This window comes from Bacillus rossius, chromosome 10, assembly GCF_032445375.1.
Source record: "Bacillus rossius redtenbacheri isolate Brsri chromosome 10, Brsri_v3, whole genome shotgun sequence".
Lineage (NCBI taxonomy): Eukaryota > Metazoa > Arthropoda > Insecta > Phasmatodea > Bacillidae > Bacillus > Bacillus rossius.
In genome coordinates this window covers 20304139-20330684 of record NC_086337.1, presented here as the reverse complement: position 1 = coordinate 20330684, position 26546 = coordinate 20304139, and the positions used below count along the sequence as shown (strand labels likewise).

General features: G+C 39.2%; 1 protein-coding gene across 1 annotated transcript in view; it reads right to left on the bottom strand.

Annotated features, from left to right (window-relative positions):
• Positions 1-26546, bottom strand: part of LOC134536304 (uncharacterized) — a 765325-nt gene that overhangs the window by 298592 nt on the left and 440187 nt on the right. The gene's annotated exons all lie outside the window — the stretch shown is intronic.

Sequence of the window (26546 nt, the reverse complement as noted above, 5' to 3'; positions counted from 1 at the left end):
CCTTATTTCCCCCCTCTCCTAGGTCTACTTCCATCTCGCTGTGAATTAGCGCGCCGTACATGCGTCTCTCGCGCCGAGACGCCGCGCTAAGGGCGAGTTTGCCGGCCGCGGCGCGTCTGGCGTGGCCCTTCCGCCCGCGGAGAGACGTACCCAAGACACTTCCGGACTGTACTTCCGGACTGTACTTCCTGACGGCCGGAAAGAGCTCGAGTTAGTCCCGCTGTTGCCCGAGTTCCAATCGCTACAGCATTCCTTCACAAGCTGCTGCGTTTCTTCTTCGGACTCCAGCGGTGCATTCCGTCGTCAAGTTTTCAAGCTCTCTCAATTCACGCACTTAAATTAATTTCATAAAAAAAAATATTTTTTAATTTTATAAAATGAACCCATTTTTATTAAAATACATAATGTTACCACACCAGCTGGAATCATGTATCTGCCAATGAATAACTTGCTTTTTTTTTTGGATGTTTTTAAAAGAATAGTGTAACACTTCAAGGAATTAATTTTTACCTTTCGGTTGTTTAAAGAAAATCTTATTTGTATTTTAATTGTTAGCGCATTGTTTTCACGAGCATGTCTTGTAAACTAACGGCCCGCCTATCAAGGAACTGCCCCTTCACTCTGCAACAGAAACAAAATCCAAATGAATGAAAGAGACAGAATACAGCGCGCGAACTTGAGACTAGCGACGCCAGAGCGCTCTCGCGTGGTAGCTTGGAACAACGAGTACCTTTTTAAAGAAAGAGCCTTCTAGCGGGGGAGCTTGAAACAACTACCTTAGTTTCGGAGCCGAAAATTGGCAGAATAAATCGAATACCCTCGCGAGTTCTATAAATTATAATAAATATTCAATGCTCTAACACTCTTTATCTCTATCTATCACTCCCTAATTATCTCTATCAATATCTCTTTGTATATCTCTGTGTATATATACCTATCTATATTTATCCCTCTATACTACTCTATATCTATATATCCCTCTACATTTCTCTATATATCACTCTATAGCAATTAAAATATTTAAAATCTATGTTTTACCAGTATATATATTTATTTATCTTTTTACCTATCACAGGTACAGGGCCGGCGCGTCCATATAGAGGCGAACTAGGCAACCGCCAAGGGCGCCAAGTAGCTGGGGGCGGCGCAGCACGACACATAACAGCTGATATAATATGTTTAACGATTATTGAAACTAGATGAAAATGGATTTTTGTAACGGTTTGGAATGTTTATATTGATATAGGTAATTGTTTAAAGTCCACGGTGACCTGTTTATGATTTGTAATAAATAAAAAAGTAAAAAAAAACACAAGTATACTTACATTTGATTGTTGACAAAATCTTAGGCTTACGTGATGTATTTTTAGGCAAGGAAAAATTTTTTTGGGGTGTCCGGCCGGGGGAGGGGCGGGCTTTAAGGTTTTTCGCCTAGGGCTCCAATTTACCTTGCACCGGCCCTGCACAGGTGTGACATGGGTATACAATAACACGGCCGTATTTGAATACAACGTTGCGTCAAAATTCCAAAGCAATCGCCAATCGGTAAAGAACTTTCGTAAATTTAAGACTTTTAACGAACGAACATTTACATTTTTTTTTTCCATATAGATTAACGTGCGGTGAAAAAGTGCCTTACAGTCTTTCAGGAAGTAAGTACTTGGCAACTATTTTTCAAAGAATGGTTCGCCTATTACAACAGTATTTTACCGCGAATTGTGGAGGACCAATCGGAATGTTACGACCTCCGCAGGTCGCCCTACCGTGGACGAAGGTCGTGTTCTCTCTGTCGGCGATATATTCCTCCGCGCGAGTTATGAGTGCGCGTGCACTTGGTCTAGGACCCAGGGGGAGGGGGGGGGAGTTCTGAAAGCGCGGCGTTGCCAAATTGTTCTTTTTCCCCCGTTGTGAATCGCCGTGCACTAAAGGTGGAGGGAATTACAAAAGAAGAAGACAAAAAGAAAAAGGGAAACAGGAAGGCTACAAGGAAACGTAGGGGAAGTGAGTTATTGGTTTGGCAGCAAAACATAAAAGTTTTTCTGCCAAGACTACAGTGTTCAAACTTTTTTTGTTGCAATATTCTCCAGCTTTCAATTTAACGCAGTAGCAGAAGGAAATTGTTTTTAACTCAAATCAGTTTCTTTACCTTAAAAAAAAAACACGATTCTTATTTTGTCGTGGATTGACATTTTGTGTCGGACTACATATGATATTTCAGTGCGTTCTCACTGAGAAAACAATTTTTGTAAAGTCAATCAAGTAATTTTTGAATGTTTACTACCTACAACTAGGTATATTATTGAAGGGAAAAAAATACTTCAAATATTTTAATGTTTTACAGGTGTATTCATTTTAAACAAAATAGTGTTACGATTAGTTTAACACTAGCATGATATTTTTTCCTTAGAAATAAAGTTTTATTTTGAATTATGTCAACCGATAAAGATCGTAGGCTTTCACGGCCACTGTCTACATTTTCTTGGCTTCTGGGTGTAGGCTGTGTCAGGTAATTAATTACCTGACACGGCCTACACCCATAAGCCAAGAAAAATGTAAACTGAATTAGTTGCTTAACCATTTCAACCTGAACATGTTTAAAATGTTTATTGCTAACATTTTGAAAAGAGCATAAGAAATAATGTTGGATTATACAATGGTGGGAAATTTGGTCCCGGTAAACATAACAAAGTAAAATCTCACAACAATATGTTTTTAATGTAAAATAATTTATAAGTGATCTTTAAAACATTTTAAAATAATCGAACTTAATTTAAAACGATAATTCTTTCAGTAAGTTTGGATAAAATATGAGATAGAGAATGTAACAAAGTAAAATGGTAAAAACAAAACTTGTAGTTTAATACGGATAGGACTCCTGTCTGCTGTGGCAACCAAACGGACCAGAGAAAACGTAATATCGCTGAGTCCAGAAGCGAATCACTCACCGCCTGCAAATCAATATGTCGGACACATACAAAAACAACTATAATGTAGCTACGCGAATTTTATTATACTATAGATACCCAAGTGCTTTTACGTCTTTTGAAAGGGTACTTTGTTGTGAAGAGTGACTTACTTAAGGGCCCTACCTACCTGGGTGCACATGCAGTGTACGAAGGTTCAGAATAAGGGGGAAAAAACACGTAATTTGAAACGGCTAACCATATAGGAGTGATGTCTGTTTATGAAAAGCTTTTGCAAAATAGCTGAGGGCGGATGAGTAGTTATGTTTTCGTACTTCGATCTTTAACTGTATTTTTAGAGAAGGAAAAGGGGCTTATACGAGAGTTTTTAGAATAAGTTTAAGGCGTGAAACACTCAGTATAGATTTTTTTAAAACACTCAAGGAACTTGCATTACACCTTTATCTTCATTTATCCACCATATAAAGTTATGGTTAACTCTCAAATATCGTAGTGGTCCAATGCACGACGAGAAGACTACTCGCTTCATTGTGCTTAGAGGATATACCAGGATAGAAACACCAGCGAGCGTCGCACTTACACTAACAGACATACACCCCTGACGTTTAGCTCGCTATGTACACAGAACAAGGTGTAAACACCGTAAATTAATACATTAGTGCACAAATACGTAGACTTAAGTTTCGTTTCTTTTAACCATTACACTCGTAGCCGGTGTAGGGAAAGAAGTAAGTACACTTACATTTCTGAAAGAACAAATTTTGTGCAACGCTCACTTATATTTGGTGTGGTATTTAAAATAAAAAACTTATTAATTTTTTTTATTACGAAAGGAAAAAAAAATTTCGGATAGACGCTTAAGTATTTAAAATATAAAAAAAATTATATTGTTGCCTAAGACATTGTGTGTCAACCCACAATATACTTCGATTTATTAAGATATTTTTGGAGAGGTCATAAAGAAAAAGTTATATAGAAGGTTTACGGCAACGAAAAAATTTTCAGCTACAGAAAATAAATTTATGTAACATAGGGTTAACAATATTCGGGAATGAAATCGACATTCATTTTCACATTGTGAGCTAGTAAATCGTGTCATATCTAGGTTATGTTGCACATTCTATATTTTTACAACAGAATACTCATTTTTTGTAATTTTTTATTACTTTTACTTTTATTAAAATAGTAGGAATTCCGATTCCCTTTAGTAGCATACTGAAGTTATCCAACACACCCCGAAATTGTTTTGTACATTTTTTTTAAACTTTTTTTTGTTTCACCGATATTGATTTAAGAAAACGTGCGTTTGTTTCCTCCGTGTGCTCCTGATTATTCATCTAATTATTATGTTGGTTTTCTCCATGTGATCCTGATTATCCCTGCCAATATTTTTGTTTGTTTCTCCAAGTTGTTCTGGTCATTCATGCTCCTGGTTATTCCTGACGAGACTTATGCTGATGTTCTGAGTGCTTCTGGTTATTTCTGAGCAATCTATCTTTACATGAACAATTTTTTACTTAATAAGATATGGAATTATATTCAGAATTACATTTAATTGGTGAATTTCGGCTACCAAATTATTACTAAAAAAATTTTATTAGATGGAATTAAAACAAAAATCATCCATTACTCAGTCAAATATATGCCATCAGACAGCTGAGAAGCACTATCCTTCATGACGAACTTCCTGCTCCTTGATGTCCAGCGAAGCCTTCCTTCTCTTGCGACCGTTAGTGAGCATCCCGCATCCCACATAAAAAATAAACATTTTTAGTTAAGAATCATTTCATGTTATTTTTTATTAAATTACACGTTTATTCTCGCCGGGAATCGAACCGAGGACATAAATTCATTAAATAACTTAACCTGTGAAGTAAAAACAATATTATTTTAGGAATTCTTTCGGAATTATTTTAATAAAAAATTAAAGAATTTCAAGTTTACAGTTAGGTCAAGGTCGTGACCTCGGTGGCTTAGGGCGGCTTCCTTTTAGGAGTCTTAATCCAATTTTAAGAATTTAGGTTCTTTCAAAGACAAACGTCTTTTGAGTGGTTTCGATTTTTGAATTTTTGAGGAATAAAACAGGTAAATTTTGCCATTAAACGGGAACTTTTCCCTCTAATCATGGAAATTTTGAGGATTTTTGAGAAAATTTGACACCGTTATGGCCGCCGTAACGCCACATGTTTTCCGGAACATGTCCGGCTTTCCGCACCTCCTCCCTCACTGTACCTGCACTTCAAAGGTAGAATCAGGGAACAGCTGATAGACGTGTTTAAATAGGCCTATCAAAGCTTCGACACAAGCTTGTTGCCTATCTCAAAGATACGTGTTGCTTGAAAGCACGCCCCTCCACCTGCCCGTCTGACGCCAGTCAGGTTTCTCAGGTACACAGGGACAATCCTGGTTGTCCGCGTGCACTTGCAGACTCTTTAGGCTTCTAAGTAGTCCACGTATAGGCCGGGGTGCCAACCGCAGTAACCCGGTTAGGGACGGTGAACTACGTCGTCCCAGGTCGTGAGATTCAGGACACAATCCACAGCCAGAAGCCAGGCCCCCCATGAAGAACTATTATATACTCCTACTACTACTAGGGTCGGAAGTCCCTGGACACGCCAGCCGGCCAGCGCCGGGCCATCGAGCGCGGCGAGGGCCGCACGAGGAACTGCGGTTATGGCAGGCGGCGACGGACCGCCCATCTGGCCGCACGCGCGCCGCCCAGGCCTCGGAACGGAACGGAACGGACCGCCGCGACGCACGCCACGAGGAGGGTCGGCGGCGACCTGCTGATCGATCGTCCGAACCAATCAGCCGCACGGACACAACCCATTACACGACTGTGCGAGTTCCCGGGGAAAATGACGCCGACCTCTCTGTCATTGCGCAGCGCTGATTGGTGGTGGCGAGAAACTCCCCCCCCCCCCCCCTCCAACACACACACACACACACACGGCAGTGACACGTCTGCCGACTCTAATGGTCACCACCGCCCGGTAGTTAAGTGTAATAGTTCTGAAATCAGAGCCACCTTATCGGCGAAGGTGTACCTACCTAACATAAGGACCGGAAAAATTGTCGGAGTCGTTTGGCGATCGGCTGGATTACAAAAAATACTTATAACTCTGGCACAGTGAGAATAGCTCAACAAAAGAGGCGTCGAATCGTAGGCTACCCTGTTGAGCCGTCTCACTAGCCAGCAGCCAATGAAGAGGTGACTTTTCCTGAGTATGCAGACGACCATGGGTCTATCCTAGAGGTCACTGAAACCGTGAAATATTTCCCTTCCCTAGGTAAATACGTAGAGACCTGAAAAATTCGCGTGTTCATTTCGTGTTATGCTAAAATTCAGATAATTATACCTTAGTGCGGCTTTTGCCATTGGTTCACTGTTAATCAGGAGGACTGAGGGCCAATTAGAGACTCTCACTCATAGAAGTGTCGAATCACAGGCCACCCAGTCGAGACGACTCATGAGTCAGCAGCTAATGTATAGTTGGCATTTGCTCGAGTGTGTAGAGGATATTGGAGTCTATCCTGAAGTTCATTGAACCCGCGATTTTTTCCGGTCTCTATATATACGGTGCGAGTAACACAGTAATTTCCAGCTGTACTTTTATTAATCACGCTATCAGTGCTGGATATCAGTAAATTTAATGTAAGATTTTACGTCGTACGGTCATGCACAAAATTGTTACGGCTGCGGTACCGCCTCTATGCTAATAACACACAAGTCATGCCGAATGTTTTGCTTCGCCACGTATGTATAGCACCGCATCACGTAAGGCCACACAGGTAGGTATTTGGGCAGTATCTCTTCCTCATGTTGCATACAAAATTGTATTTTTATTTAAGTACAATTTCTCTCCACCCTTCCCCCTCCAAGATTAATAGTCATCAGTAAAGTGTTAATAGGCCTATTATTGGTAACGTTTCTAAACGCGTAATGGAAGACTCTATTTAACACATACTTGTGGGGAATACCCAATACAATAATTGTATATGCTAATAACTTCCAATAGATGTTTTGGAAAATTGCCATAAAAAATGTTTACAGTGAATATATATTTTTTATATTTGACCAATGACTATGAACGCTTAGAGCGGGAAATAAATATTTATTTTAATTGTGACAGAAAAATGTCTAAAGTTGTACTTAAATTATACTGTGTGAAATAACTGCAGTACCATTTAAACTCTGGAATTTAAATTGCTGATGAATAGAGTCCCGGCAATTTCGCGGATTCCTCTGGCCTGAGGATAGAATTCTAAGTTATAGGTGTGCTCGACTCATGTTTTCTTTCCCATTGGTTGACTTCTTAGCGAGAACATTTTTATCCTTGTTATTTGGTACTACCGGATTCGCTTACTTCTCTCCTAGCTGGACATCGTTGGCTCACGGTAGTAGAGGGGCCTGTCCAGATAACTGCGGTCCAATCATGAACACAGTGCGACAGTGTGTAGGTTTGCATTCTAGCTTGCGACTAAATTAATGCGCGAAAATTCCGTGGCTCTACTGATGAAGTCCGAATACCATGTTAAAATGTATAGGTAATACAACAAGCATATGGATTCTAAACAATCCTCGGAATGACTTAAGTGAAATGGTAAGAACACTTTTCTCCATGCCATGATGCTGTAAGTTATGCGCGAGATTGAATCTCTTGACTAGAAGAAAATAACTCAGCTTTGAATCACTGTGTTGGATGTTAAATTCAATTTCCCGAAATACTACAGTACTTTACCAAAAAAAGTGTTGTTCATTTTGTTTATGCTGAAGGGCTTCGAATTATAATTTAACAAACTCTAAACGTCTTTCAAAAAAAATCACATGTAGTTTGAAGATTTCTTTTTCATTTAGTGCGAAAATGGATTCCGAATACGTTCTGAAGTTTACTTGAACGTGAATTTAAAAATCCAAAAGCGCAATTTCGCGCAAGTATATTTGTGCTGTTCATACCACATGGTTGCATGGATTGGGTTACACAGAAAGAAACTTGAAATGCGTGTACATACTAAAATACCGGTCCTTGCAATATTATAAAATATTTAAAGTTGGTGGTCAAATGAACACGATCTTTTCGGTACAGCATATGGGAAAGGAAATTGATTTGACGCTCCAAAGATGTGTTTGAGGCTAGAAACATACCAGAATGACAGTCTCCAACCAAATAAAGCTAGCTAGAGTAAACACACTGTCAAAAGTTTTACGATCAAGGATTTTATCACCAAGCATATTTTAAAAAACATTTAACTTTTGTGTACAGTGTAATCTACATGGTATTATAAGTTGCAAGAAAAAACTAAATGTTTTTTAGATTTACAAATTACTACTAAAAACTGCGATGGAGTTGTATACGATTTATTTCCGTTGTCAAGAGATCAAAGAAAGACGTAAAGCCCAAAAACGAACTCCAGGGGGAATTTTTTTTTTCAGATCGGAATCCAAGAAGAAAACTCTGGAAAATGCAGCCAAAGTTGCTCAAGTACAGATTCTGTATATTCAAAACCTTGCTCCACAGCGGCTCTCAAAGTGACCGCTGATCTCAATGGCTCAACGAAAAGAAAAAAAAAAAGAAAAAATGTATTGAAAGAGGGGGAAAAAGTAATTCTAGCATTCACAGTAACTACAGCAAAAATTTCTCTACCTCTGCGCTGGACCAGAAAATTGTGCTCTGTGGCCGCGACTCTTTAGAGGTTCATATATTCCACAGCAGTGACTACTCAAACACATTTTGAAAATATACATCAAACATCTCGCTTAGAGCGTGAAGTGAGGCATTTCCAAACGCACGCACGCTTTTAATGAAAACCAACGGGTGGGAAAAAAAACTAACGCGCTTTTTTTGTTTGTGGACAAAACAAATATTTGGTCCACATAAAAAACGACGGAGCGTCGTAGTGTGATTTAAAGGAGAACCAGGCTTTAAGCATTTTTTTTTAAATTATATAGTATGTTGTAGAGAAATTTACAACAGATGTAGTAAAACGGTGCTACAAAAGTAAACAACTTGTAAGAAATGCATTAAATGTAACTAAATCTAGCATGTATTAACACCTGCATATGAAGATAAATATATTTTTATGTAAAATTAAATATTTTTCCGTGTCATATCAAGAATTTTGATCAACGCATCGATTATACGGTCTGGTGGGAAGTAACCTTCGACCTACTATCTTGGAGCAGGCCCTAATTTAATTCACGCGCATTATTTGTTCATCTTATTAAAATAATACAAAACGTGGTAAAAATTATAACTATATGACAATACAAAACGCGAACGAATGGCTTTAAGTAAGACCGTGTAAGGAAGTTAAACACCACTTGACTTCAGAATAAAAATACAGCTGTCATTTCACAGAAAAAAAATTTCTGTACTTTTACAAAAGGTTCCTTTTTGAAACAAGTTGCCAATAAATAGTTTGTAATATTACAAGAAATATGTTGTTAATTTGTACACCACATGGCTATGGTTATTTTTGCATACCTGAAATTACGTTAATCCAGGTAATACTGAGTATGTATTACGAAAATTGGGGCATAATTTTGTATTACATTAGATGTTTCACTCAAAAATTTTTTTTTTTTAAATCGTGAAATAGATATGCAATAATTGGACCTTAATTTTGTTTTATTGTGGTTATTTATGTGCGTATTTAAGACTGGAAAGCTTTTCAGCGAACAGTTTAGAAATAACTTACCAAGATAAAGCATAAATGCCCGGGTAAGAATCAGAACCCAGTATTACTGAGAACACTATTTTGAAGTGTTTCAGTTTTTTTCATGTTAATGTACATTTTTACAAATATCTGTAAATTTACATAAATATTTATGTTACAATTTTTTTTTTAAATTTAACAGTGTACCGCTAAAAACCGAGAGGGGTGGCATTTGTCTCGGGTTCAAATTCTCTTCAACCATAATTTTCCGTTTCCAACGGTATCCACTGCACCCAAGCCCAATAATTCTATCCGTAAGTTATGACTAACAACATTACTATTTATATCATGAAAACAAAAATAACAAGAAATAAAAGTACAGCATTCAGGCTGTTCTAACTTGTGTCTTGCTAAATCATCAGGAATGCAATGTAAAATAATCTAACACATGACTTTACAAAATATGTTTTATCATTGATACGTATTCCAAAACAATAATAGTGCGGAAAATAAATTAAATTTGTTTTAATCAAAATGCTCCGGTTTTTCAGTCGGTAGAATTGCATGATAATTCCTCACAGGACTTCTCGTTTATGAGTTATGCTTGAAATATTTAACAGCAATCACCAATAGTAATAGTTATTTTAATTTAAACTTAATTCAGATAATGCAATTTTGTGTGCTTCGTAAGTATTAAACATGATATTCAAATAGTATCACTAGAAATGTATACATAAATCTGGATGTTTTAGAACTTACTGCGACTCTACTTTATACACTTCTATATACGGTAATCCCTTTTAGGATAACTATTACCATTTCTTGATTAATAATTTTATCTTTAGGTATGTGATAAAATATATAAGTGACTCAAAACTAAATACATCATTTCAAATCATGCACACATATTCCTTTTACGATAATTCATAGTAGTAGCTCTCCATAATGACAATATTCCATTTTAAAATTCCTAATTTCTACATGCCGTGCCCTAATACGCCCAAAGAGTCATAGTATAGCAAAAAATATTAACAATATACATGAAATACATACTTCACGTTAACTAACATTAATCCATACAGTAAGTTTCCAATATCAAACAATTTCAATAGTGTATGCAAACACAAACAATTTGTTTATTTGAAAAAGTAACATAATTGTCATGCTCTAAGGGAAATAAAATATAAACCGTGGTTATGTGGTCATTTAGTAACTGACGGTGCAACTGTCCAATTTCATCTACTATTAAAATACACCAAAGTACCACATCACAATCGCTCCAGAAAAGGCTTTTTTCCTTCGTTTGTTGTTTGTTTGTTATAACAAAACCAGGCCTATTCCTTCTCCATTTTCTATACATTGCTCTCGTTGCAGTTGAGCGTCCGCATTTAATTATCTTATTTCCGACAAGACGTAAGGGCCAATTACTTAACATGTAAATGACTGTGGTTTGTTAACAAGTATAGTGTACTTGGAAATTCATAGTAAAATCAAAATGCATTCATGACAGAGTTATGATTTGTCACATGGTTTAAATATTCTCAAACAATGAGGATAATAACAGGTGACACTTGCCAGCCTGCTCTTAACTCGTGGTTCTTCTAATTCTTGGATTCTCGGTAGTACCTTGAGTGGCCAGACAATGGGTGACGATTAGCATTCCAGCCGACAACACAGTTAATTATTCATGGACTGAGACGGCGGTTGAAGTAATTGGGAGTAGTCTAGGAGTCACTGCCACCTCCTTAAAGTCACTTGGAGTACGATACGTCGCTCTTCGACGCTAGACTCTCAACGGCAGGCAGTCTTTGCGTCGCATTGTAACAAAATGCATTACAATCATATACACTAGAGCTTGTAGAAGGGCTGCAAACTTACAGGCACTCGCATCAGTTATCACATACATGCATACAATCCAACTAGCGTAAAATACGTGCGATTAAGTTCACGCCAAATACTAGACTATTCAAAATAGTTGACATTCACTCACAGACCCATCCAGTAAACATTTTAAAATCTACACAGTTAATGTAATACAACCCCCTTGATTATAAATACGATAATATAAGTTTCAGAATTAATAATTATGTTAAATATTTTACAAAAGATTGAACTTAGAATTAAATGGGCTACATAAGATGTATGAGCGATATTTATCGTTATGCTGATACACGATCTTTCAAACGTATCATTCATTAAGTTCAACACTCCGTAGTACTGTAACTGCACGTCTAAATCAGAAAATTACGGAAAATCCAAATCTTGGTAGCACTATTCTAGACCTGTTTTTAATACGGGTAGTAATTCAGTGTCTTGTCTTAAATCAATTGACGTTAGTGTTCATGTCGTAGATAACCACTTCAGGATATTTTTTTTTTTTAGGATAAAAATTATTCCCCGCGCGCTACAACGTAACTCAAACACCGGTTATTTCATACTTGTTTAAGTGTAAGTACCAATGATACCACAGTAACAAGTGCATCGACACAAAAAAAATGTGGCTCCGAAAAAATATACTCATTTCATGTCATGATTGGAGGAGTGTATCGTCAATCAGGATGAGTCCGGCCACAGAAACATACTACAGCTCGGTTGTGAATTACCCTATACAAATACTGTGCCATAACACCAGGTGTTCAGTTGTTAATCACCCTTTTATATGGCTGCAATAAGGGAAGCCGAAAAGTCGAGTATGCCATAATTTATACGGACATGGGGTCGATCCCAGAAGCAAAAACGCATTTAACTTCTTTTCGCAGAGCACATGTATGTAAAAAGGTCCTCGCCTATATGGATATACATACGAGTAGTGTATAATATACGATACAGGGACAATGTATTTATTATGGGAGTATGGCTTGGTGGCTTACTCAGTCTTGGCTTACCAATTGGAAAGATTCGGCCATGTTCGGGCGTGTCCGCCGCTCGTTGCCTATGATCAGGAGGTCGGCAGCCATTTTAGATGACTCCACATCCGCCATCTTGGAATTAACTATTCTGGAAATCAGTAATCATTAAGCTAGAAATTTCGCACAGGTCGTTTGCAAGGCCTGATATGCATACGCTTATATTTTTTTAATTGTGAATCTAGCTTAACGTTTAAGGTCCTATGACACGATGGAAGTTTCCTTGGAAAGTCTTCCATGGCAGCTGGTATGGATGGTTCTGTAGAAGAATTAGCAAGAAGTTTTTCTAGTCTGTCGTGTTCGAATTTGTGTGGAAGGTTTCGTAGAAGTTTGAAATTTTATTCAATCATAATGAAGTAGCATTGTGCTCAGGTGCTAAAAACGGTAATTTATTTAGGAGAGATTGAGGTTATTTTTATTATTAATTTGAAACTCGGTGAGCATGTGGTCTGTTGAAACAGTTAAAACGAAATGCGATAATTATGAGAAACTATCATGTTTATACAATACAAAAAATTATTAACTATTACAATAAAACCCTTCGCACAGGCTAGGCTTACACCAGTCACAATTCTACGTGTGATAGTTTTTGACGTGACGTCTAATAAATCGATGAACGCCGGCTGCACGCAAGAATAAGTGTCTCGTTACGCTCATTGTTCCGTTACGCTGTGTTCTGTTACGCTGTCGGCGAGTGCAGTAATAATTGGTTATGTTACAATTGACTAAAAAAATATGGTGATTCATATAATTGATGATAGATATTTGACTACAGTTTATTTATATGAAAACTTGTTCATAATTATATTTAAACTCTATAGCTAAACGACAGTTTTTAAAATTAATTACAAGTCATCTACACGTGAACTGTTTCGTCGATTGTTTATAAAGTGAAGTGAAAAGTTAATGTGGTTTTCATTGCTTATTACAACAACATTTCGGCAATAAAGGTTAATTATTCTTGCATTTTAAAAATATTATTACTGGTATAATTTCAAGTATTTTATTATTAAAATAAAACTGATTCAATCTTATTCATTTAAGTATACAATCATTTGATCAATGTTTTGTTATGTTATGTTTTGTTATGACGTTGTCACGTTAAACTATCGTCCGTAAACCGACTTTACAGACAACCAATTTTTTTTTTATATAGAAACATCCATACCTGCTGCCATGGAGGCTTGGCTAGCAGTTTTGCTGGAAGCTTCTAGAGGAGCCTGTATGAACATCCCCTCGTGTGATGCAGGCTTTGAACCTTGAATGGCTGGAGGAAGGAATGAGAGGTGTCAGCGACGGTAACACAGGGACAGAGGCGCAAGCTGTGGCGTGCCGGCAAGCCTGCGATTCACTCGTCTTTCTGGACATACCCGAATACTCACGTTGGCAAGTTTTTTTTTTCACAGACGAGAGAGCCAAACCCGAAGTTCCCCGGAAGTTCATGCTCGCTTTTTTTTCCGTACCACAACAGGTGTATTTATTTGAGGGAAACCATTTACATTTCACAGTATCTTCAATGTAGCTATCCTAACCAAATCAACCGTCCACAATGTTTTAAAGTATTTATAATGTAGCTAACCTAACTTAATTGACCATTAGTTATCATGAGTTGTATATTTATTTACAATGAATAAAAAAAAACCGAAGACGCACGACCGGTCGTTTGGCTCTATCGTCTGTTGAAAGAAGGCTTTCCAACCAGGGCCGGTGCAAGGTAAATTGGTGCCCTAGGCGAAAAACCTTAATGCCCCCCCCCCCCCCCTTTCCCGGCCGGACACCCCAAAAAAAATTTCTTCCCTCAAAATAAATCACGTAAGCCTAAGATTTTGTCAACAATCAAATGCAAGCAGGCTTGTGTTTTTTTTTTACTTTTTTACTTATTACAAATCATAAACAGGTCACCGTGGACTTTAAATAATTACTTATATCAATATAAACATTCCAAACTGTTACAAAAATCAATTTTCATCAAGTTTCAATAATGGTTAAACATATTATATCAACGGTTATGTGTCGTGCTGCGCCGCCCCCAGCTACTTGGCTCCCTAGGCGGTTGCCTAGTTCGCCTATTTGGACGCGCCGGCCCTATTGCCAACTTGAGTATTCGGGTATGTCCAGGAGGACGAGTGAATCGCAGGCTTCCCGTGACGCGCCAGGTCCTGTGACGGCGCGCCAACGGACGGGACCTGGGGAGAGTTAATATTTGCTCGCGCGGTCTCCGAAGACACGCTGAGAAGCTGGCCCCACGGTCGAGGGGGGTGGTGAGAGGGAGGAAGCTGTGGCTGAAGACGTGGCGAGGGGAGTTTTGAGTCCCGCAGACCCGTGGAACAAGGAAGGATGGACTCTCGCGGCCACGACTCAAACCACAGACGTAATTGTATGTACATTCAGTCAAAACTTCTCAGGATCTTTTGCAGCTACGACTAGCTCGTTCTGGAACGAACCAGACCAGGCAACAAGGTTATCAAAAAACCTAGTTCATTTCCAACACAGGCTGAACAAAAATATTTTTTTTTTTGGTTACCTACTTATCATTACAACTTCGCGGTTTACCTACAGCTTTGAATGCGTGTTGTTAAAATGTGGTTGACTGGTTTTAAAGTAATACTACTTAATATATATTACCTTGTTTTGGCAACGCCTGGTTATTTTATTTAATATTAATTGCTTTCCAGAAAGTGTATACCTATGCTTAATTTTTAGTTACCTGCAAATTAGCCTTATGGTTCAGTTTTGTAATGGTTAGCTCATCTTTTACAATTTATCTAAAGCTAAATTCTTTCTATCTTATTAACTATTTCATTTATTATGTTTAGGTTATGGTTACTTTTGCAAAATTGTAATGTTTGATGTAACGGCAGAAAATGTGATTAAGTGTAAGAAAATGAGTAACACCTTAACTTCGTCATCAATTTAGACGATAACCATAAAATAAATAAATAAATAGGCAGAGGTGCCATCTTTTGAATTGGTTCATTACTACTTCAAAATCGGTAATTTTTTTAACAATGGGTATTTAACTATGTTAAAAATTCTGAAATATTGCCTTTTTCGCTCTTAAAACACCGTGACACGATGACTTACACTTTGTGGTTTTTGCCAAAAACTTTTACGTAGCGTATTAATATTTGTAGAATGTTGAGACAGTGTATTATTTGTAAGTATTATTATTTTGTGTTCGAGCAACAATTCTTTATAATTTCGTGCCTTCACCGATCCGGCTTGCAACATCTGGCGTCATCGGCTTGCGGACAGGCGCGTGAAGCTACAACTGAGGAAATGTTTCGAAGGGAAAGAACAAGTTCCAGACGTACCTAAACGTGTTCCTTCACCCCCTTCCCCTGTTACAGACCGAGGAGGCCTCTCAGCGGAGCCACAACGCGCTTATTATTCAGCTGATGACGCGTTACTGGCCGGCTGGAACACACCCTCGCAGGGGCTGGCGGGTGTGTTGGCGGGAGTTCTCCGAGGAAGAACAAGACGTCTTCTTCTGTCGGAGGCTTCGCACACAGCGCGTCTGAACGGTAAACCCGGCTCTATCAGCCCTCCCCCTCCTCCCTTCCACGACCCGCGGGTGAGGTGGAGGGGGGGGGGGGAGGGGGGAAGACCCGCAGACCGTGTCGCGCAGTTTGCACAGGCCGCCATTACGGGTCTGCTTGCTCAAGGAGCGCATTGTGAGCCTCCCTGGGATTCCGGGACTTTGGGCGGGTGAGGGTGAGGTAGAGGATGAGGTAGAGGATGAGGTAGAGGATGAGGGAGGGAGGGAGATGTTTGCCCGCCGGGCCCGGGATCCTCCTGCCCACGGCGCGCCGCGCGCCACGCTTCAGCTGAGCCGAAAAAAAAAAAAAAAACAATGGTCCCGGTACATTCTCGCGTTGTGTGCGCTTCCTTTGAGACCGGCACATGCTACCAACTGCCGAAAAACTGACGAAAAATAAGTTATCGGTACGTGGTGAGATTTTCTGTTACTAGACTTTAATTTCTAGACTAGATTTTAATTTCTTTGTGAAAAAATAATTACATTAAAATAAGTTATTCCACTATGAACTCACTGAAATTAATTTACACCAAAAACGCATTGCGTTAAAAATTGGGTGCGTGTACTCATGTAGCCTACGCGCGTTGGTGTAGTAAGAATATTAACTTTAATTTTGCATGGAAATAATTTATAGAAATAAAATAATAAAAGGAATAATGTAATATTATATATACGGTTGGTAAAATTTACATTAAATTAAATAAGAAAGTTAATCAAATAGTGTGTATTTGATATTAATTTTAAAATGCGTGGAAAATAAATTAAATAATTAAGTAAAATAATCGAGATGAATTAAATTTAATATAAAAAGTCAATAAATATACTTAATATTTATTACATTTTAAAATTATTTATTAAATAATAATTTATTAATTTATGATTAATAATTCAAATAAATTATACATACGGGAATATTATCTCACTTAAATAAATACAATTGAAAATTTCTTTTTTTTTATTTATAATGCACCTAAGGAAGTATAACTTAACCTCACTTATATAAATACACTTGAAAATTACACTTGAAAATGTTATAGACGCGATTTATATTACTAGGTAGCTATTATTCACAATAAAAAATGGATTTAGTTTAATGAACCAGTATTTTATATCAATCACTTAAGTGTAAGATATAAAAGAAAACATATATAATTTTTATTTATATGTAGCGTTTTTTTTCATCTGGCGAAAATTTCATTGCATTGTGCGCGCACAAAGTAAAAATTCACTCTCATCATTTTTCCAATACGCGCTTAAACAAGTATAACTTCAAAAAGAGAGTTAAATGATACGTAGGCCTAGTTAATAATATTCATGAGTTCACACGAGCATTGAAAATTCCTCTCTTACACTCTGAGCAGTTTTGAAATAGTATGTGTACTTTTGAAGCTATGCGTACCCTCAGAGGGTAACGAAAAGAGCACCAATCAGAAGTGAGACACTCGATGACGCCTCAGGCTTGGGACAAATGACTGTATGTTTGCATTATTACACACCTGCATATTTCCAAATTAACACACTTGTATCCATGCGCAGTCACATACTTGCGCACTCACACAAAGAAACAATATTTCTTTACTTTTCAAAAGATTCTTTTGGAAATCAGTTGCCAAGAAATAGTTTGTAATACTACAAGAAAGATATTGTAACCTTGTACAACGCATGGCTATGATAACTTTAACACATATTAAATACGTTTTTCGAGATCATACTGAGTATTTCTTTTAAAAATTGGCGCATAATTTTATATTTTAACGGATGCTTCATTAAAGCATTTTTTTACCACAAAAAAGATAATCGAATATTGAATCATAGGTAGAGACTGGAAAAATTCGCGCTTTCGATGAACTCTAGGATAGACTCCACAACCCCCTACACACTCAGGCAAATGCCACCTGCCCATTGGCTACTGACTCGTGAGACCTGTCAACTGGGACGCTTGCGATTCGATACTTTTTTGGTTAAAGGTTTTCCATTGGCTCAAAGTCCTTCAGATAAGCTGTAAGCCAATCACAGAAGCAATATAAAGGTACAGTTGTTTGGATTCTAGCGTATCGTGAAATGAATCCGCGAAATTTTCCGGTCTCTAATCATAGGACGTTATTTTGTTTTAATATACTTATTAAATTACTCATTTAATACTCGAACGTTATTCAGGGAATCGTCTACAAACAACTTTAACTCTTGGAGGTATTGAGACAACACAAACCACAAATGCCCGGGTAAGAATCCGAACCCAGTATCACTGCGAACACTATTTTGTAGCGTTACAGTTGTTCTCATGTAAATGTACAAATTTACAAATAACTGTTATTTGACATCAATATTCCTGTTCCATTCACACAATAAAAAAAATTCTGTGAATTTTTATACATTACTATCCTTCCATCTCTGACGCGCATGGTGACCACTGAAACACCCGATTTTAATTTTAATAGATTAAAAATAAAGGTTTATAGAAGCCATGCAGAGATGTATTGATAGTTTTTTTTTCCCGCTGTAAATGTGATGGTTAGGGACCGGAAAAATTCGCGGGTTCAATGACCTGCAGGATGAACTCCATAGTTTTACGTACACTCGGTCAAATGTCACCCATCCATTGGCTGCTGTGTTTTGAGACGTCCCAACGTAGCAGCCTGTGATTCGATAAAAATGGTTCGGTTGGGTGTTTCTCATTGGCCCGGAGTCATCCAGGTGAGTTGAGAACCAATAACTAGAGACTGGAAAAATTCGCACTTTCGATGGCCTCTAGGATAAACTCCACAACCCTCTACATACTCAGGCAAATGCCAATTGCTCATTGGCTATTAATTCGTGACACTTGTCAACTGGAACGCTTGCGATTCGATACTTTTTTGTCTGAAGGTTTCCCATTGGCTAAACGTCCTTCAGATAAACTGTAAGCCAATCACAGAAGCAATATAAATGTACAGTTGTTTGGATTCTAGCATATAGTGAAATGAATCCGCGAATTTTTCCGGTCTCTACCAATAACAGAGGCAGCACTGAGGTATAACGATTTGTATTTTAGCCTATAGCGAAATGAATTCGCGAATTTTTCCGGTCTCTAGTGATGGGTAGAGACCTGCAAAATTCGCGGTTTAGATGGCCTTCAAGATAGACTGCATCTACCCCTGTACACGCGGGCAAATAACGCAAGGTCATTGGCTGCCGACTTGTAAGTCGTCTCAGCTGGTTTGTCTGTGATTCTATCCTTCTTTGGTTGAGGGTTTACAACTGATTGAGATTCGTCTAGATGAACAGTAAGCCAATAACAAAATTATCTAAGAGGTATATGTGTTTGAATTCTAGCCTATCACCAAATGAATCCGCGAATTTTGCAGGTCTCTAGTGATGGGTGACTTGACGCTGTTCACGCGACAGTTTCAACCTGTCAGGTGGCAGTAGCGAGGGAGGCTCCGGCGGTGTCCCGGGCTAGTTCCTCTCGGCGCCGCCAGATGTCAGCGCGCCCGCGACGGCAATTAAGCGCTCGGATTGGCCCCGCCCGGGGACCCGCTCCGCCAACCGTGAGCGAGATATAAACTGCTCGGTCCCCCCAGCGCAGGCCCGAAAATAACCGCCGCGTCTTGCGGAGCGCGTCGGCACGGGACGAGGCTGCCGTCTGCCGGCAAACGGCGCGCGGAGATTCGGAACGGAACGCGCCATTAAGAAAAGAAAATTGGCTCGTGAACACAAGACATTTGTATCTCGGCGTCAGGATTTTGACTTCGACACACTCAGCTGATCTTCTGCGCGCAATCTGTTTCATCACTAGAGACCGGAAAAATTCGCGAATTCATTTCGCGATAGGCTAAAATACAAATAGTTTTACCTCAGTGCTGCCTCTGTTATTGGTTCACAACTCACCTGGATGACTCTGGGCCAATGAGAAACACCCGACCAAAGCTTTATCGAATCACAGGCTGCTACGTTGGGACGTTTCACAAGACAATGAGTGGGTGGCATTTGACCGAGTGTACGTAGAACTATGGAGTTCATACTGGAGGTCATAGAACCTGCAAATTTTTCCGGTCCCTATTCATATAGTGATATTCACGATTGTTTTGCGAATCCGGTCGACTTGAAGCACACACACATCTGCTTCACGTGGATGATTGGCCCACAGAACTCTCGACACGCTCTTGAAGACCCTCAGCCAAGCACGAACAAGGACAGGAAGTGGTCACCCAGGAATGTGACCTTGTTGTTTTCTCTATCACTAGGGGCATGCAGATTTCGCGAAAAGATTTCAAGACTAGCTGAAAGTTAAAACATTGTAGCATCGTCTATGTTCCGTTATTGGGTGATTTTCTTTCAGGTACACGTCGATTGTTACAACACCAATCGCAGTAATTCAGTGCGGAAGCAAACGCATCCAGAGTGGCTATGTCAAATAAGGCAACGACTTCTCTCGCAGACGGACGCCAATCACAAGGAAGACACCACAGGTGCGGGTATACCTTGTCGCAGTCTAATAGGCGTTCAGATCTTTTCGCGAAAAATACCTGCTCCTATTTATCACGATTATTTCAGGGCTTAATTTCACTCCAGGATAGACTCGAACCGCCAATACAAACACAAGCCGTTTTTAAAATGCTTATTGCTCTATAAGGTCACATTCTTTGACGTGATCAAGAGATAAGGCAATCACGTCCCCCGCACGGTCGTCAAGAGAATGTCAAGACAAATGCTGTCCCATCATCAACATGAAACAGTTGTTTATTCGTGGCTCTACTTATCACCAGATACCGGAAGAAATAGCGAGATCATTTCACGATAAATCCAATTACTAGTGGCATGCAAATTTCGCGAAAAGATTTCGAGACTAGATGAAAGTTAAAACACTATAACATCGTCTGTGTTTCGTGATTGGGTGAGTTTCTCCCAGGTACATATCGATTGTAACAACACCAATCACAGTGATTCAGTGTGGAATTAACGCGTCTTGAATGGCTCGGTCAAATAAGGCAACGACTTCTCTCGCAGACGGCTGCCTATCACAAGGATGGAACCGCTGGTGTGGGTATAACTTGTTGCAGTCTAATAAGTGTTCAGATCTATTCGCGAAAAATGCCTGCCTCTACCAATTACAGACAGCCCAGTTTAGACTGATCACAAGTCAGCAAACAACGAACTGGCGTCACTTGCCCGAGCACACAGAGGACTGTGGAGTCTACTGTGAAGGTCATTGAATTTGCGAATTTTTCCTGCACTTAATTATCACTCTAAAATAGCTTGAAAAAATATATATATGTAGGCAATACGATTCTGTCCTGTAGGTGGGATGTGCATTTCCGTCTTTGACAGAGCCAATGAGAACTGGACTACAAGCTGAACTAATAGACGATTCTTATTCACTTGAAAAAAATAGCCAGTCATGGGGACTGTCAACAGAAGTGAAAACTTAAAACTTTGTTTTTAGATGTGTAATATGTAGGGACCGGAAAAATTCGCGGGTTCAATGACGTATAGGATGAACTCCATAGTTCTTCGTACACTCGGTCCAATGCCACCCACTCATTGGCTGCTGTCTTGTGAGACGTCCCAGCGTAGTAGCCTGTGATTCGATAAAGCTTTGGTCGGGCGTTTCTCATTGGCCCAGATTCATCCAGGTGAGTTGTGAGCCAATAGCAGAGGCAGCACTGAGGTATAAATATTTGTTTTTAGCCTATCGAGAAATTAATTCGCGAATTTTTCCGGTCTCTAGTAATATGACATCATTTCTACGTCAAATGTACGTAAGAAAATGATTTTGGTATTATATCAGTACGATGTCAGCATGATATCCTTACATACATTTTTAGTCACAACAGATGTAAGTGGTATGTAAAAATTATGACTTACCAGTGATGTCAGACCTCGGTCATGTATTCACGTGAACAAATTAACTTCACTTACTGCTACTACAGCATGTCGGTGATGCGAACTCACAAGAATTTATCCATCCAAAAAAGAGTTTAACACGCACATGATACAGTCGAGTATATATACAATGTATTAGTGTATGTATGCGTATACATGTACACAGGCCGCTGCGATTCGCCAGTCTGGCGCAACACGTCACTAGCATGTCGGTGACGCGAACCCATAGGTTTTGCCCCTACCAAAAATCGCTCAACGCGGCTAAAGAAGTTTTCACTTCAAAAATCTATAGACATGGTCGTTGATCAGGAGGGGAGGGGGGCTGCTTGCGCTTTCAATATCGTGACCGTGGAACATGAATTAAAAATCGTAAACGTCAAAACTATGTTTTATGGGAAACTATCTGTATATTTTAAAGATTTCTGTTTATTGCATGCTTGTAGGTTAAAATATGGACAGTACACACAACATGCAAGGACCCTACCCAGAGATACACAGCCACAACCCCCCCCCCCCCCCCAACCCGATAATTTCCGTGGGCCACCTTTTCGAGTCCTACAGATTTGCGTCTCTGTCCATAGATGTTGTTATTCTGCAACAGTAAATTGACCCCATTCGTTTTCGCGGGATACATAAAATGTGATTTCAGAATGTTATTACTATATATTATTAATTACTAGAGAATTACTAGATTTACTATAGGCCAGGATTATTTTGCATACTTAGGGACAGGCATTTTTCATGAAAAAAAATCTAATTTGGTTATTAAACTGCAATAAGGAATGTCAACGCCAGCGGTTTCTTCCTTGTGATTGGCGGCCGTCCGCAAGAGAAGACATTGCTTTACTTTGTCATTCAAGACGCGATTACTTCCGCACTAAATGGTTGTAGTTCATGTGACTACAGTAGACATGTCCTTGAAAGAAACTCACCAAATTAAAAAAAAAAAAACACAGACAGTGCTGTACTGTTTAACCACGCATCTATTGTTTTTAAATATTTTCGTTAAAAAAAAAAATGCATGCCTCCAAAATTCTGGCCACGAAAAATTACTTTTAATTTTATAAAAAATCATAACACTCGCGAAGGTTCGTTCGCCATTCAACTATCAGCCGTTAGAATGAACTGACGTACGGTAATTATGCCTTATAAGGCCCGATTATAAATACGGATTACGAGCTACCATTGTCTTAGAAACGCTCCAAAGAGTAGTCTTTGGCGTGCAGTTAAAAGTCAACCATAGGACCCGGATGTAAGTCGCCTTAGTGAATTAAACTTCAAAACTCGGATGGACCAAATTTGAAACATGTAGGTACATAGTTAGGGATCCCGCCTACTTGGCCACACATACAGTATTAAGAACTTCAGGAAAAAAAAACACGCGATCAAAAATAAAACAAGATATCAGCGTGCTATCTGTTAACAAAACGCATTTAAGAATGCGCTAAGAGGGAGGTTTTTCTGATTCGGTAAGTTATTTCTTTTTAAACTCTATTTTTATAACAGTGAAAAATTGTTTAAAACCAGTTCAGAATAGTTTTTTAGGCATGAAACTTGCGGTACAGCATCCAAAGGACCTGCACTACACCGTCACCTTCATATCTCCAAAATATAACGGTATATTGACCTTTTAGATATCATGTTTGCTCTGTGCACGACGAGAAGATTACGCGCCAGTTCAGAGCCTTGCGCTTAGAGGCGATACTGCGCTAGAAGTCCCAGCGAGCGTCGCACTTAATCATACCGCCTCACTAACACTATGCTGGTTCCTTAAAATAATTGACGTGTAAAATACGAGGGGAGTATGGAGCTAGGGCCAAGGTATAATGTTGTGTGTGGCAAAAAATGTCGCTGCTAGTAAACAAACATTTTCAATATGTAAATTTACATGAAAACAACTGTGTCACTACATAGTAGTGTTCGCAGTAATATTGGAATCTAATTCTCAACCAGGAATTTACGCTTTCAGTTGTCCCAGGACCTCCAATAGTTAAAAGTAATTTGTAAACCGTTCCCTGAACAGCTTTCCAGTATTCACTGCACTCCTTAATAAGCATGATAAAACAAAATAAAGTCAAATATCCAATTATCTTGAAAATGGTTTAAAAACAAAATATATGCTTGAATGAAACAACAATTAAAATATAAATTTCTGCGCCAATTTGCGTAAGAAATACTCGGTACGATCTCGAAAAACGTACTTCATATCTGCAAAAAAAAAAAAAACATGAGTTGTACAAAGTTACAATATCTTTCCTGTGGTATTTCAAACTATTCTCGGCAAGTTTTTTTCCAAAGGGATGTATTGTAAAAGTACAGACGATGTGAAGGAACCCTGGGCGTGGCCTGGATCGCTAGCCCAGCAGCCACGGGGTAGCACCTGTGCGGCGGGCCTTCAATATTTAAAAAATAACTATGTTTCCATTTCCCCTCCCCCGCCCCCGCCTCTCCGGCCGGGCGCCGCGACGCTGGAAATAAAGAAATCAGCCGGCAGATTAACGCCCGCGGCGCGGCGCCTGAATATTGCAGCGTCTCTTCCCCGCGGAGGCCTCGCGCCCTTCTGGAATACGCAACGAGACCGGAGGAAAGAAAAAATGACGGTGTAAATATCTCACTCCTGCGGGCGCCAAGATATATATACTTGCTGTGCGCTCGAATAAAAGCCCTTATTTTTTTTTTTTTTTTTTTTTTTTTTTTTCGTATTTCATGACAGGAGAACGTTTGTACGTAACAAGTCTGGTTGTTTTCGGCCGTTTTCACGCTCTCGAAGCTTTAACACTGAAACCAATCGGCACCTACCAGTTTGAAGATGGTTGAACCACAGAAAAAAATGAATGCACCGAAATGACTGAAGGTGACGTTATGTAGAACGTTTTAAGTTTAACTAACTTCCTTGAACTCGCCGGATGCACTTGCACAAGACTAAAAACACATTATCTTGAGTCAAAAAAAGCCTGAAGCATCTCTAGTAGACTTTCCAAAGATGTCATTTAATGCGACACAGGGAAAATAAATGCCATGACTTTTAAAATTTTTTTTTTTTTCAAGTTATTACAACACTTGAAATAAATGTTTACATAATCCCTTTATTTAGTTTGATGCTGTGGATATGTCTAAACGTTTTAGTTAATTATTTACCCGGCGTGAAAAAGGACACTGTGATGTGTTAACTTATGTATTTTTGTTCAGCCTGAATTCTACCAGAAAACCAAGAAGTATAGTGTTTTTAAGTTTTCATTGTTTATACTTGTCTAACGATGCAGGTGAACCTTGCAAAATTCAGGCAGAAATATGACAAAAAAAAATCATTTGGGTGCTAACGACACTTGTTGCAAAATCTTATTATTTTATGTTCGTTTTATGACAGTTAACGAAGGAGAAAGAGTTATACTTTCTACTAACAAAAATATATATTTTAAAGGCTACATTTAATCACAGCTGATTATTCGTTTCACGTCCATCAAAATTCACCAGCACTTCACTCATTACCACGGCGCACGAACCCCCACCGGGAATTAAGCTGACAAACCAACATTCCTAGGAAGCTACTAAATCACTTTTTATTTTTATTTTGCTTCCCAGGTTTCTCGGAACAGTTTGTTTCGCTCGGACATCTTCCTCCCGCGCGCCGCGAGAGACGCTCCGCGGGTTTCCGGAAGCGGCGAGCCGTGACCGGAAGCTGTAAACAGCTGCCCCCCCCCCCCCCCCCCCCAAATCCGAAGACCAACCAAGAACACATTCCTGGCGAAGTCTCCCCGCGGGCCGAATCAGTCATTAAAGAAATACTTCACAGGTTCCTCGCCTGGCATATTCCCAACCATTCACGCCACATCAATCAAGAAATTGATGAGATTCATTTTTTGTCATTTACTATCAACCCAGCATTTATTTAATCGTATCACATTTCCAATCTGTTTTTCTTTTTTTACTACCGTAAAACACATCCGAAATGAAATATATATTACGAGCGGAAATTAAAAATGTTTCACGTGATAACGCGTATGAAATATGGAAATCGTAAAATGAAGGGTTTAATAAAAAGCCGTGGAACATCCCGCCGAAAATTAAAAAAAAAAAAAAAAAATCCAGTGACTGCGTCTCGCGCGCGGGCGTGTGAAACGTGAAATAGCAAGAGGACTGCCCCGTCCGACGGCTTGGTTGGTAGCGCTGGAAAAGCGCGAATTGGCAACACTGCCTCGGAGGACGAGCAGTGACGCGGGTGATTTCACTACTCAGGAACACGTAATGTGGCATTTCATAAGTTACATAAGTTCTAAGACATGTGTTTCCAACTTGTGATAGTTGTATCTAAATCGTGCGTTTCTAAACTACGACAGTTCTTACGTTGTGTGCTTCTGAAATGAGAGCTAGAAAATCTATTACAAGTCATATTGCTGATCGCGACCGACAAGCCTCTAATGCACACCAACACGACACTACATCACGCCAGTTAGCCGATCTAGCTGGTGGGGAGCTTCACTCCCCCGCCGAATTAGGTACACGTAACTTCTCTAGTATTACACAACCTACCAGCGCACACACAGGCCCGTGTGCCGAACCTATCCCTCAAGACACGCACCCCCGCCGTCGAATGAAATGATTCTTCACCACTGTTGGGTGCACCTGAATTACTATGCACTTAGCAAGTTATAGAAACTT